Genomic DNA, 15936 nt, shown 5'->3' with positions numbered 1-15936 from the left:
AATAGCAGTCAATAAGTTTTTATAAAGAAGCAAGGTTTGCCTTGTTATGTCATTAACCTCTGCACTAACTAAAATATATACTATCTTAGGCATTAAGTATATTAATTTAATGAATTAATAATGAGTTTTTCTAGATGATACCATAAAATTTAAATATATGTGGATCAACATGAAAAGCATCATGTTAAGTGAAATGAGTCAGAAAGAGAGGGACAGACATAGAAAGATTGCACTCATTTGTGGAATATAAAGTAACAAAATGGGAGACTAACACCCAAAATGGTAGGATAAGTACCAGGAGGATTACTCCACAGCTTAGAAACCAGCCTCGCTGGCTGGGGGAAAAGGCAGCTCAGATAAAGTAGGGACCACCAAGTAAAGGGTCCTAGGAGGACCTGTTCAGGATGAAAGATGTGGACTGAAAGTAGACTATAGACTGAACATGATGGCCACTTAATACCTCTACTTCAAAACACAACACCCAAAAGGAGAGAGAGAACAAAAGGAAATGCCCTGCCACAGAGGTGGGGTGGGGTGGAGGGGACGGGGCGGGCGTGGTGAGAGGGATGCTGAGACCATTGGTAGTGGAAAATATGGACACTAGTGGGGGGATGGTACTTGACTGTTGTAGGACTGAAACACAAGCACAAAAGTTTGTAAGTCTGTAACTGTACCTCACGGTGATTCACTAATAAAAATTTTTTTTAAAATGAGTTTTTCTGATTTTTTGGGTTTTTTCGCTCATTCCTCACAAAATACATACTGTTGCATTTTTGAGTACATAAAAAATGTGTCTGGTTTTGATAAGAATATAAAGAGATGGGAAAGTTTAGATTAATTTATTGAATATCTAGTGAAGAAATATTAAACCAGGTTTTATGGTTTTGACAGGGTACTTTTTGTTTTTGCTTTGTTTTTTTTTGCGGGGGGGAAGGGAACACATTGGCAATACTCATGACTTATTCTTGGATCTGTTATCTTGGATCATTCATTGTGGTGCTTGATTAACTGTATGTGGTACTGAGAATCTAATTTAAGTCAGTTGTGTATAAGATAAGCACCCTGGCTGCATGATCTATCTTTGCAACTTGAGTTTGAAACTCGTAGTAAAAAAAAAAGTCAAAACAATTAACAATCAGCATTTGAAAAGAATACTAACTGCTAATATAAGCCAATATTGTATCAATTTGCATTATATTATTATATAATATAACTCCACCTTATATACAACACAAATGTTTAAAAAGGTTAATATCTTGGCTTAATATAAAACAATTAAAAACTTGGAAGAAATAAAGTTTATATTTTTTCCTTAAAATTAATTGGATTCACATGAATTCAACCTTGGTTTGTTCTATTTCAACCCATCTGGTCTCCTGAGCTTGCCCAGACTGAATCCTGAACACAGTTGTGTGTGCCCCCTCCAAAAAAAATACCTAAAATGTATTATTGTCTGCATGTTATTGACACAGAAAGTGAAGTTTTCTGTCACATGATCCATCTAATATCTACTAAAACCAGTCTGCTTTAGAACCAATCATTTGACTATTTACCTGTCATCTCCATCTATTCTTAATAAACTTTTGAGAAGATATCAAAATTTAAAAATATTTGATAGTAAAATGCAGACACCACAAAAAAGTGTGAATTTTTTACAATCAAAGCCATTTTAAATGATTACTACTACTTTTTTGTGTCATGGTCTCCAGCTTAACAACCATACTTTCTTTCAAGTAATAATGTTAGCAAAAAGAACAAATGAGTCAAAGTGATATGTAGACATTTGAATTATTATCTTTGATCAAATGTAACAGCATTGCTAGAAAACTCATCAATTTCAGAGACATTCTTAAAAAGTGGGAAATGTGAATTAGAATTGATTAATAAAAAAAATTTCTATTTTCATTTAGATTTAATTAAGTGAAAAAAAATCCCTTAGGCTTTGTACCAAAAGACTTCTGTGAGCACATTTTTTATATTTTATGTTTCTCATTTCACAAATCTTTTTCTTTTATTAAAAAATCTCTTTTCTTTTGTCTCTATAAGATTTTGATTGGTTCATAATTTTTTTCTCCTGGAAAACAATGTCTTTGCAATTTTTTAAATTAAAGTACCATGAATTATAAAGTTATTCATAGTTGTGTTTTAGATATACAATATAGCAGCACTGATTCCACCATTGTGGGGTGCTATGAGGTGCTGTGGGGTGCTGTGGGGTCCCGACCTGCAGGACTCCACCTGTGAGGGATATCTTGGGCAAGAGGGCTCCTGAAGGAGAAGGAATGGACGCACATCTTTGATGGAAAATATGCAACGAGGTTTATTGTCTGCAAGGCACTTATATACCTTAAGGTGGCACACGCAAAACAGAATGGCCTGACCTCTGTCGTAGTTAATGCTTAATGGACAGTGGGTGGATAGTCAGGACGAACAGTCAAGATAGCCAAGATAGACTTATAAGGAGTGGAGGGGCTGGCCAGATTGCAACATCCAAGGGCCTCTTGGTGGGATGCCATGTGCTTGTGAGGAATGTACAGGCTCACAAAGCCAAGATGGAGACCTCTGGCTCCCCACACACTATCAGCTTCCACTTACCTCGACTAATGTTCCCAAGTTACCTCCCATATCCCCATCCCTTAAACCTTCCCTTCTTGGTAGGCACATTTCTAAGTTCAGTTGTTTATGTTTGGGTCACTTGATTTCAGTTTTGTTGACTCTATGGTTTGGTTATTTGGCTCTATCATTCCTTAACATTACCTTCATACCCTAGTACCTGGAAGAATAGTAATGGGAATAGCATAAAATATGCCATGATGAAAATACAGGGGATTGAATAATTTAAAACACACTTTAAAATAAATTAGAAACTGATTGTAGTTAACATACGATTTTAGCAATATCACAAGTGAAAGTGATTACAGCATTACAGGCTATCCCAAATGAGAAAAAACTAGCTATTTGTTTACATATATGTTATATATATATGTATATATATATATATATATATATATATTACACATTGGAACTCACAAATGATATTGATTTGGTGTTTTTCTTCACTTCTGATATATAAATTTTGCCTCGAATTTAATATTATTTGTACTTCACGATCACGACCACCCTGTTGTTCGTCGATTGCCTCGAGCAGGTGCCAGTAACGTCTTCTTCGTCCTAACCCTGAGATTTTTTTTTTTTAAAGTGCCATATTCAAGGCTTTTTCAGGGTTAGGAGAATGAGATCCATCATTGTTACTGGTATTTGGCATATTGGGTATACCACGGGGAGTTTGCCAGACTCTGCCGTGTGGGCAGGTTACATTTGGTAGCCTGCCAGTTTGTCCAAAGTAGGAATGAGATGATAAGATAAGCTTCCGGGAGCTGAGTGTGATAATCTCTGGATCCTGGCCATTGTTGGAGTTACACGGCAGTTGGTGGGTGTAACTGTCTAGTTACTGGCAGGTCCAGTCCCAAACCGTGCAGGCTTGGAGATCTCAGCCCCGGGTCCCACACACCTGGGTACCTCTGCCAGTTCTTTTATGCGTGAGGCTTATCCAAGTGTGTGGAGAGTGGTCCCAGCATGGCCTTGGCTGGGCCCCGGTGGTCTTCAGCTGTTGGGCTCTGGTGGAGACAGTCAGGCACAGGGTAGGAGACTCTGCCTTGTTCTCTCCCAGGAGCTGAGTGTGATAATCTCTGGATCCTGGCCGTTGTTGGAGTTATACGGCAGTTGGTGGGTGTAACTGTCTAGTTACTGGCAGGTCCAATCCCAAACCGTGCAGGCTTGGAGATCTCAGCCCCGGGTCCCACACACCTGGGTACCTCTGCCAGTTCTTTTATGTGTGAGTTCTTTTATTTGTACTTACATGTTGATTTATTTCCATCCTTTGTATTGATGTCTAATTATGAAAAACTAATATCAATGACAGTTTGAGCATAGGAGCTGTACTATATAAAGGGATAAAATGAAATGTGTGTGTGAGAGAGAGAGACAGATGGACAGAGACAGAAAGAAGCAAAACAAAACTTTCAACATGTATAATTATAACAAACACAAAATAACTATAGTTTTATTTTGTTAAAAAATGTTTCAAAGGTATTATCTTGGATTTTGTTAAGTTTGCCTCTTTACTTTCTCTATTTTAATAATTTCACTGTTTGTTTTAAAAATCTTATTTTTGCCATCTTTTATGCTCAAAATGTCATTGATATTAGTTTTTCACAATTAGACGGCATCTTTTTTTGTTTATTTGGGTTTTTTTTTGGCTTTTGTTTTGTTTTGTTTTTATGGCCACAAATGGCAATGCTCAAGAGTTGCTCTTGGCAGTGCTCTGGGACCATCCGAGATGCCAAGGATTGAACCCAAATCAGTTTGGGTTCAAGGCAAATCCTACCCCTCCATACTATAACTATGACTATTGCTTCATATGTTAGATGAAAAATAAGCAAGAATAAGATAGATAACATTGTTTTTAGTAAAATTCTTATACTAATATCCCAAAGAAGTAATCTTTCTCTATTTTACAAATATTTACATCTTAAACTAAATTATATGCTTATATGCTAGTCTCTCAGATACACTATATTTCATGAAAAAGAAAATATCCTACGGCATTAAACTACATTTTCATAATTATACTAATGAAGCTGAGATTCCTAATGCGTTCAATCATAAAATCAGTTCCTGACTACTAGCTGCCTTCAATAAAAGAACTGTTTTATAGCTATAGGGCAATTTGAACAAAAATAAAATAAAAATTATAGTAGTTGGCCAAAATTTAAATTGAATATGAAACTTCCAAATTTGATCTGTTTTCGGCAATTCTCAAGTTCCTATTCACATACAATGTTAAAACAGCATTAGAAAAAATTAAGGATGCTGTTTTCTAGAACAAAATAGGAAATGTAACTGCTTTCCTTTCCCATTTATCTTGTAGTTTCACAAATGCTAATTAAGTGTTTATATTCCCTGCCATGCTATTCATTCTACTCTGATGTCAGGGCATATTGTCACACTTGGAACATTATAAAGAACAGATGTCAAGAGTGACAGGTGTCAAGGATCCTCATAAGATTCTACTATATAGGCAGGAAAATTCACGAATCAGATCAAGGTCAAACAAGAGCAGGACTTAAACATAAATTCTTCCCTCAATACTTTGTTATATATTGCAGGACTGGAAGAGATGGCACAGGGAATAAGTGCTTCCCTTGCATGTGGCCGTCTCTTGCTTGTTAGCTGGCTCTGCATAAGGTCCCTGAGGCTTGCAAGTAGTGATTTCTGAGCACAAGGACAGGAGTAAGTCTTGAGATACCTAGGTGTGGCCCTGTCAAAAAGCAATAAAATAAAAATTATGTGTTCTCAATATCAAAACAAGCACTGAATTAGCTATATGGACTTAAATCGATCAAACTATCATCTCTGCTTAATGGAATTAATATTCTTCCAATGCTTACAGATCATCTAAATCAATGGAACTAAGAAATCTAAAATTTGAAAAATGTTATTGATATATATCTTAAGCTGTAAACTGGACATTTCACTGTAACACTGTCATCCCGTCGGTCATCGATTTACTCAAATGGGCCACATTAGACGTCTCTATTTGTCCCAGCCTTGAAATTTTAGCAGCTTCTCCTCACTCATCTTTCACAATGATTGGAAGGTTTTTCAGGGTCAAGGGAATGAGACCTGTTATAGTTACTGGTTTTGGCATACCTAATATGCCATGGGGAGCTTGCCAGGCTTTGCCTGTGAGGGTGGGATACTCTTGGTAGCTTGCCAGGCTCTCCAAGAGGAAACCAAACATTTATCTTCCTAAAATACAATTTTAGAAACTGGAAGAATAATTGTTTAATTACATTTTGAGTAGAAATGCATAATGACTTATTTATAGGTCATTAATCTAGAATGTTCAAGATAAAAATTATTTAAATTGACAAAAGAAGACCTTTTCTCTCATGGTCAATTTCATCAAGGTAAATTAGAAAGGATTGGGCCACTTAATAGACTTCCTAAATTTTACTTCAGTCTTTGAGTCAATAAAGGTTGAAATTAGATCAATTTCATCAGAGTAAAGTACTAATTTTTAAAATTACATTCAATTGTCAACATTTATAAAAATGGTGGGATTCCAAGGATGGTGATAAGTGAAGCCGGACTGATTTCAAATTTAATCACCCTTTGATAAGTGCAAATTTATTTTCTATGCCTTAGTTACAAGTTGACTTTTTATATAATGGCTTGAGAGCTTAAAAAATGGCTAATTAACTAAGATTGCTACAGCATAACTGCATATCAAAAGTCATAAGGCTTTACATTTTATTGTTCTTAATACAAACCATACTGAATATAAAAATCTTGTCACAAATTTTTCAAATTAGATATTTTGACTTTTATGATGTTTTTAGTTTCTCTGCAAATTCTTTTCCTATGAACATGTTTTTAAAAAGTGTAATCAATGTTTATAGGTTTGTCAATTGATATTCAGGGCATTTAATATTGCCAGAGAAGAAAGTTGCAACTCACTATAGTTAATGGTTATTTCAGAAACTTTGAGAACACAGTACAAAAGTGATCATCATTGATTTTCAAGGAACACTTTTCCACAATTCAGTCTCATATTTGATTGTAGCTGATTAAAAGGCATTTTTGTTGTGGGGGGGGGCAAATAAAATCACAAAAGTTAAAATATTTAGTTTGAAAAACTTGTAACATGTTTTTGACATTCAGTATAGTTTAAGAACAGTAAAATGCATAGCCTGATCACCTTTCATAAATGCTATTTCATAAATAGCAATCTTCAGTTAGGTGTAGCAATCCTCAGTTAATTATGGGTTTACCTAATGATATTTTTATTGCCCAAGAAAATAGAAAGCGAAAATTCACTTTAGTTAATGATGATTTCATAAACTGGAAGAATACAACAAATGCATGCTGGGCATTGAATTTCAAGGAAACATTTTGCAAAATGTAGTCCAAGATTTCATTATAGATGAAAATGATTCATTGCCAAATAGCAATTTCTTAATGTGGGGATTGTAGCCCACACCCAGTAGTGCTGGGTTTGATCCTGGCTCTGTGCTCAGGAGTGGCCATTGCTAGTACTGAGTGAACCATATGTGGTGTCCTGGATTTAACCAGCAATGATTGCATTCTCGGCAAAGTGCCTTAATTCCAGAACTTCTCTCTGACCCTCACCGACAAATTAGGATTTTATTTAGAAATCTCTGCATTACAACACTTCCAAGGTTTATTATGTTTTTTTGTTTTTTTAAAAGTGTTTTCTGTAATCAATCACTAGTTTATTTTATATCAAGTATGGTTTAGTTGGTCTATATTTCAATCCTTTAATAAAAGATTTGATAAATATTTTGTACAAATGCTGGCTCCATCTTTTTGAAAAATTGTAGATCACAATGCTAATTTGTTATAGAATTAATCAATTCGCTATTAATTTATATTTGACTTAATCTGTGAGCCAGTGTTTAACATTTACCGTTGTGATATTTTTTAAAAGTCCAATACATATTTGGCCTCAAACATTGAAGTTGGTTGCTATCTTCTTAATAAACACAATTATTTTAAAGGGATAAATGCAACTACAAAGTCCACATGGGTGATAAATGTGCAAAAGAACTATTGGAATAGAAGTAAGAATAACGGTTATTTCACATTCCTCTACAGCAAGCAGCAAGTGATGACCAGCAAAGCTTCTTGCTTCTAAAGGCTGGGGTGAATACATACAGTGAGGAAAAGGGTGAAATAAAAATGTGCTTGACTCCAGGGGGGATGGTTAAGAAAATCACATAATCCCAGCATTTTCAATATCTGTCTCTCTTGATCCCTTCCCGGCATCTTGCTCGAGCGGGCCCAGTAACGTCTCCATTGGAGACTTTGTTGTTACTGTGTTTGGCATGTCGAATACTCTCGGTAGCTTGCCGGGCTCTCCGAGAGGGGCGGAGGAATCGAACTCGGGTCAGCCATGTTGGCTGCGTGTAAGGCGAACGCCCTACCACTGTGCTATCGCTCCAGCCCATCTTATTAATTGATTTTATTGTTTTATAGTACTATAAAAATACATCTGTATATCTCACTACCCCATGTACCTATAGGATTCAGAATACACCATCAAAATGTCAAATCCCAGCACCAAATCACCACCACAACAAAAAAACCTTTAACCTGTTAAGATAATGTATGTTTTCCTTTGCCTCTAGTAAACAACATGGTTTTTGCCAAATCTATGAGTGTATTTATTGTTATTTTTGCCTGTTAATTTGTGTGAATCAACTTTAATTATATGTATAATCTGCATATAGATGTAAGTCTCTAGTTAATTGACTATTGATTCCTTATATATCATTCAGCATAATCACATCAAATTCCAACCATTTCATTGCAAAGGACAGTTTCATATTTTTAATAGCATAGTAGTATTCTAGAATATAAATCACAGCCTTTGTGTCCATTCATCTGCTAAAGGGCATTTAGGAGAATTCACTGTATTGATTATTGTGAATAAAGCCATCATAAATATGGAGTTAAAAATTAATTTCTGAGTTAATGTTTTCTTAATCTTTGGATAAATGCTGGTGGAGTATTTCTGGGTCATCTAGTTAAAGAAATCTCTATTCTCTTTTCCATAGAGAACTCACTACACAATATTCTCATCTGTAGTGGGAGAAAATTTCTTTTTTCTCCACATCCAAATCACATTGTTGACTCTAGTCTCTCTAAGATAGGCTGTTCTTAGTGGTGTGAAGTGCTATCTCACTGTGGTTTTGATTTTCAGTTTCCTAAAAATTGATATAATACTCTATAAAAGCAACAGAAATCTGTTACTGCTGGCTAAGCAGAAGACAAATTCTCTTTCCCAAGACACATCACTACACCAATAAAACAAAGCAATAAACAAATAATCTAAACTTAAACAGAAACCAAACTCCAAACAAAGCCCTAGAATTCTCATAGATATTTTGGGAAGAATTCTATGTGGTATGCTAGCTGCCATGTCAAATAACCTCTGCTTTCTGGTACTCATGTCCTTGTATAATTGTCTACCAACCTTTGGGACCATGGACATATTCAGTTCATAAAATACCCAGGAAACTGGTTTATGAAGGCTGATAGGAAAGAAATCAAGTAGCAAGCTAGAAACCATACTCTACTGTACAAGGAACTAGGAAAAACCCTCTATTGCAAGACTCCTTTCTCATCCCTACTAACAATATTTAATATCCTCTACGGGAAAGGAAAAGGAAATGAGATGGAGCTCAGATAGACTAATAGAAAGTTAGTTTGAGGAGAAGAGCTTGAAAAACTATGATAGGCACAATTTTGATAATCAATGATATTCAAATCAATTTATAGATTTAATGCATTGAAAATAAAAATTCAACTGGAGAGAACTTTTCTAGAAATCTTTAGAAAAAATCTAAAAGACTGTAATGGTAGATTGGTATGAGTTGAAGGAGCCCAAAAATTCAGTCAATGGACTTGGAGCCACCCCAGGATCCAGGCTGTTGGCAAATTAATCCAGGATGTATACCCATTCCAAACTTGACTCTGTGAATGACTTAAAAATGATAAAAATAATTGCTGTTAAAAGAAAGGTATCTGAAAATTATATTGTGCAAAATCTGAGAAGAAGAAGATAAAAAGGGTGAAAATATAGATTTGGCTATCACTAAAGCTATTATCATAAGCTCAAACTCAATACATCAGGATCCTCCATGAGCTGTATTATGGATTCACTACCAGAATCTCACCATTCTACAAGGAAGTGATCATCCATGTCAAGAGAGGGATTCGGCAGGGTGACACCATTTCACCAAAATTCTTCAGTACCACCGTTGAGAACGTCAGGTGACAACAGGAATGGGAAGAAATGGAAGTGAGGATAGACGAATAGCAACTACACTACCTCTACTTCTCTTATGACATCATTCTAATAACACCAAACATTAGCCAAGCAGCAAAAATGCTGGCCAACTTCAACAATGAATATGGAAAGATCGGACTACAGCTGAATCTCACAAAGACAAATGCTTATGAGAAACAAACTCATTGGGAACATCTCTTCAATTCTACTGTTCTTCCTGTGTTAACATATGTCTCAGAGACCTGGGCCCCATGAAAACAGGATGAGAACACTATTCGAGTCTCCCAAAGAGGAATCAAAAGAGCTATGCTTGGAGTACCATGCTTCACTCAAACAAGAGAAAGAATATGGAGTTTTGACCTCTGTTGACAGTCAAGAATCAGGGATGCTCTCAAGTTTGCCAAGGCATCAATAATCAGATGGGCTGAACATGTAGTGAGATTTGGAGATGACTGTTGGACTAGAGCCATTACCAACTGGATTCTACAGGACATCAAAAGATTGTGTGGCCACCCAACTACGAGATGTCAGACTTCTTCATAAAGACCCTGAACAATTGGTTTGAGGCTGTTCATGTTCCTAGAAGAAGCAGACATCATTGGGCTATACTAGCATTCTACAGGGACGAATGGAGACATTATTGGCACTCGCTTGAGCAAATCGATGATGTCAAATGATCAAGTGATCATAAGCGATGAGTAAATTCTACCTTCTCCAGAGACTTGAAAATACTCCCTACTGAAAAATACACTGTACAAACTTTTATAGGTTCCTTTTGCTTTGTATCATGTTTGGAATTCAGTAAGTGCTGTGAGAATGTATATGTACACTTTTTATAAAAAAAGTAGGAGTTTCGTATTTTTTAACCTATCTGTGATGATAAATCATTCTTGGTGTTGTCTGGGGCACCATATGCATTTCCATGAACAGGTTGTGTTCAAGAAAATGTACCGTGATCGCTGTCCTATGTCTACATCCTGTATCTTTTTTTATATTGTATCTAATTTATATTATTTAATTTTACTTATTTATTTATTTTATTAGTGAAACACCATGAGGTACAGTTGTAGACTTACAAACTTTTGTGCTTGTATTTAAGTTATACAACGATTGAGTACCCATCCCTCCACCAGTGCCCATCCCTCCACTTGTCTCCCATCCTGTTACTTTATATTCTCCAGATGATTTCTGTCTGTCCCTCTCTTTTGGGCTCATTTCACTTAGCATGATACATATGATGTAGAACCACTTGTATGCAAATTTCATTATTTCATCTTTTTTAACAACTGCATAGTATTCCATTGTGTGGATGTACCAAAGTAAGATGAAAATGGATAAAAGACCTCCACATCAGAAACGAATCCATAAGGCATATTGAAGACAATGTTGGCAAAACCCTCCACAAAATTGAAGCTAAGAGTGTCTTCAAAGATGGCACGCCACTGGTCAAGCAAGTGAAAATAGAGATAAATAAATAAGACTATCTTAAACTAAGAAGCTTCTGCACCTCAAAGAAAACAGTGACCAAAATACAAAGACAGTCTACACAATGGGAAATGATATTCACCAAATACCCTTTGGTTGATATTCAGGATATACAAAGCACTGGTTGAACTCCACAAGAAGAAAACATTCAACCCCATCAAAAAATGGGGTAAAGAAGTGAACAGAAACTTTCTCAAAGAAGAAATTGGAATGGCAAAATGGCACATGAGAAAATGCTCTACATCATTAATCATCAGGGAGATGCAGATCAAAACAACAATGAGATATCATCTCACACCACAGAGACTGGCCCACATCTAAAAGAACAAAAGCAACCTTTGTTGGCACGGATGTGGGGAGAAAGGGACTCTTCTTCACTGCTGGTGGGAACGCTGACTGGTTCAGCCCTTTTGGAAAACAGTATGGACAATTCTCAAAAAAATTAGAAATTTAGCTCCCATTTGACCCAGCAATATTACTCCTGGGAATAAAAATACTACTCCCAGAGAGGCAAAAAATTATAGTCAAAATGACATCTGCATTTGTATGTTCATTGCTGCACTGTTTGCAATAGCCAAAATCTGAAAAAAAAAAGTGACTGAGAACAGATGACTGGTTAAAGAAACTTTGCTATAACCATTTTTTTAATAAAAGAATTTTCACAACTAGTGGATGGAGTGCTACAGCAGGGTAAAGGTGTTTGCATTGCTTGTGACAGTCCTCTGTTGAATTCTGGGCACCAAATATGTCGCTGGAGTGATCCCTGAGTGCAGAGATAGGAATAAATCCTGCAAACCACTGGGTGTTACCCTAACCCCCCCAAAAAAGTGGGGGGAAAAGACATAAATATTTCAATACATTTTTGAATAATGATTATTTTTTCTTTCTGATTTGATTTGTTTCACAAATATAATTAAGGTTCTTTATTTTAATCATTCTACCTGTAAACAATTTTGCAGTAATCTAATTACGTTTGAATAAAATTATAAATATTTCTGTGCACTCTTTTACTTCTTTCACTTGCACTTTTTAATCTTATTTTATCATGTTTTTTCATCATTACACTGGGGATTTTTAAACCATTCTATCACTAAAAAATTCTTCCAGTTTATATTTTATAAGTATTTTAGAATCACACTATCTTCCTCTCCCACACTTCTCCAACCATCAGTAATAGCTAATTTGTTCTCCGTTTTCATGATGCTATCAATTCAGGAATGTAATATAAATGTAATTATTCAATTTGAAGTTTTTTTTTCATTCAATACAATTAATTCTCTTGAGAGTCCTACAGGTTTTGTGTGAATCGATACTGTATTCTTTCTGTACTGAATTGTACTCCATGGTAAGGACACATGACAGTCTGGTTATTTATTTATCTGTTGAAAAATAGCTGTATAGACTACCTTTTGTACAGTAATGAACAAAAGTGATACAGTCATTAGTATGTAGCTTTATCTTGAGGCAAATGCAGTATAATCTTTGAGTTAAATGGCAGTGACACAGTTTTATAAGAAGCAATCATATGCTTTTAGAGCATTGCTATAATTTTTATAGCCTATAGAAATATATGAATTATCAAGCTGTCCAGTTCTTTGCCATAATTTGTTGTCATGACTTTTAATTGTTATGATAAGTGTGTGTGGTTATATTGCTCTATGGTTCTAATTTGCATCTGCCAATGAATAATTGAAGATATTTTCAGGTGCTTATTTGCCAACTGCATATCACTTTTGGTATAAGGCTGACTTGCAGGGGTTTTTTTTAGTTTTTCTAATTGGTTATTATTACTGTGAAGATTTGAAAATTAGTCAAATACATGACTTGAGATACGTGTTCTCAGAATGAATGGTTTCTGCTTTTTGCAGATAACAAAAATTTAAATACTGATAAGTCTCATCTTTAAAATTTCTGATTTGAGGGCTTATGTTTTCCTTTTATGTGCAACAATTTTTTGAAGAGAAAACTGTCTATATAATTCCTGTTCTTTGTATATTTGTTGAGGTCTGTTTCGTGGTTGAGATATCATAGCCTGGTGAGTATTTGAAGTTCCTTGGGAAAAAATGATATTCTATCACTGTAGTTAGCAGGTATTTGCTAATAAGTTGTTTGATTATGTTGTTCTGGTGTCGTTATTACGTCAAGAAACTGCTGATCCTATCTACATATTTTCTGCATTAAGGCAGTAATGCTGTTGACTTAGCACTCTGACCCCAGCCTTGTGTGTATGTATATGTGCACACGTGTGTGGTAGTTCCAAATACAAGCACTTTTATGAAGCTATGCAGTCTTTGAATTCCACTTGGGTTTCTCTCATGCAACTTGGTTATCAATTCTCTGTTCTTTCTGAGGGGATCAGTGGTGCTTCTCAGACTAAGATGTGGATGTGGTAAGATGAAAGAGGGCTTTTAGTCTCCCTATTACAGCAAGGCTTCCTGATGGAGTGAAAGATGTGAGTGGCCCATTGGCTGACGCTGGCTGGAAATCTAAGACACAAGATGACCGCATTCCTGATGGCAAAAACATCCCCTCTTCCTAAAGCAGGATTTCGTTGGTCAGGACCACGATCCCGACAAGCGGCACTAGATTCTTCGGTACCAACCAATTTTCTATTGGTTTGGGAGAGGTGAAGTGAGCAGATGGGCTGTAGTGTTTCAGACCTACAAGAAAACTTTTCCCCTTCCCTTTTAGTTTCTGTTTTCTGATCGTTCCCACTGCCTTATATTATCAATATGTCTTCCATTTGATTTAGAGAGAAATAAGTCTCTCTGCGTAACTTTCTGGTTTTAGATTGGAGATAACAAAGTATCAGTCCAGAATTGTCTTCTGCGCTGTGGAATCGATTGTTCTTCATTCAGAGTTCCAACCTTCCAGTTCCGAAGCCCAAACCAGTTTGCTTTTCTATTTCTACTTTTTAGGTATTCCTTGGTCTCCTGATTTCCTGGATTGTATAGCTGTATTTAATGAGAAGGGATGATAAATTATAAGTCAATTTCATCTTTACAGAAAGAGAAATTATATGTTTTGTGTGTGTTGGAGTTTTTCTCTTGAGTTTAATTTAGTGGTATTGTAATTCTAAAACACTTTGGATTAAAAAAAATATCTAATCTCAAATTGAAAAATAACATTAGAAATGAAACTGTCATTTATTATGATATTTTTAATACTTCCAGATTAATGCCTTTTGGGATAGGATCCAAGGCAATTCTCCATATTACTTAATTTTATATTATTTTAAGATATCATTGCACTAGAGCTCTTCTGTTGTTTATACATTAATTATCAGTAATGATCCTTCCTTTCGAAATTATGGTTTGAAAATAGTGAACAGACCTTTGGGTGCTGTGAACAGTGCGAATCGTGAAATGACGAAGTGATATATTGCTAATTTAAAACTTACGATCCTTTGCTAGAAGATATGAAGCAAAAATAGGCCATTTTAAATGATTACTCCACTTTAAGAACTAAGATAAATCTTAAACTAATACAGTCTTAAAGGAAGCAGAATGTACAAGAAAATAAGCTCATTAAAGTTTAAAATAGTTTTTGGCAAAATATTGCTTGAAGAAAAGTGTGTGTGTGTGTGTGTGTGTGTGTGTGTGTGAATGTGTGTGTGAATGTGTGTGTGAATGTGTGTGTCTCAAGGGGGGCGTAATTTAGGGGGGACATATCTGGAGTTCTCAGAGCTTACTACTGGCTCTGTGCTCAGGAATCACTCCTGGCAGAGGTTACCAAATAGGGTGCAAGGAGTCAATTCCAAGTCAGCCACATAAAAGCCAAGTGCCCTAACCACTCTCCCTCCAGCCTTATGAATGCTTCATATTTTACATGGTTTGGCTAGGTGTATAACTTTGTCAGTATGTTTTGAATTATAGAACATAAACCATAGTCTGTATTTGTATGTCATAAACACCAATTATGCATTACTTAAATAAAAGAACTAGACAACATGCTCCATATTCTGCTTTCAGAGTTTTGTGTAATTCGCTGCATTAGTGCATATAAAAAAATCACCAATATTCATTGCTGAATTTTCTATTTGTATAAATGAAAATTTGAACATTTTAGGATATTATTTTACTAATATTGATGTACATAAATTAATAATCAAATTTAACAGTGTAACAGGACTTATGTTAAAACACACTGCAGTATATGTTGAAATTTGTCTTTGAAATATGCAAATATTTATTATACTATGATTTGAATTGGGCATAAATCTGAGGGAGCATGATTCAGATATGTTACATTTTTAAATTGCATCAAGTCTTATTGATATGAATTTCCTAAAAAGGGACTAAGAGCAAAGCTATCACTTTCCATCAAAAAATTTACACATACTATGCTTGGATAAGTTCTTAGAAAAATAATAAGAAGTAAACATTAAACCTTAGAATAAAATACTCCTTCTGTTTAAACATACACACACATACAAAAAAACCTGTACACATGTGTTTTTCTTACACATACAATTTTGCATGCATACATCTATCAAAATTCACTAAAATGATAGCAAAATGGCAATGTCTGTGTACTTTTAGACATTATAGAAGTGTAATCTTCAGGAAATAGCA

At 35.2% G+C, this 15936-nt stretch overlaps 1 pseudogene; it reads left to right on the top strand.

Annotated features, from left to right (window-relative positions):
* Positions 1-13860: 13860 nt before the first annotated feature.
* Positions 13861-15936, top strand: part of LOC130019930 (ubiquitin-conjugating enzyme E2 variant 2-like) — a 37942-nt pseudogene continuing 35866 nt past the window's right edge.

The sequence above is a fragment of the Sorex fumeus genome, unplaced genomic scaffold (assembly GCF_029834395.1).
Source record: "Sorex fumeus unplaced genomic scaffold, SorFum_2.1 ptg000010l, whole genome shotgun sequence".
Classification (NCBI taxonomy): Eukaryota; Metazoa; Chordata; class Mammalia; order Eulipotyphla; family Soricidae; genus Sorex; species Sorex fumeus.
This window is presented reverse-complemented; position numbering and strand designations above follow the sequence as displayed.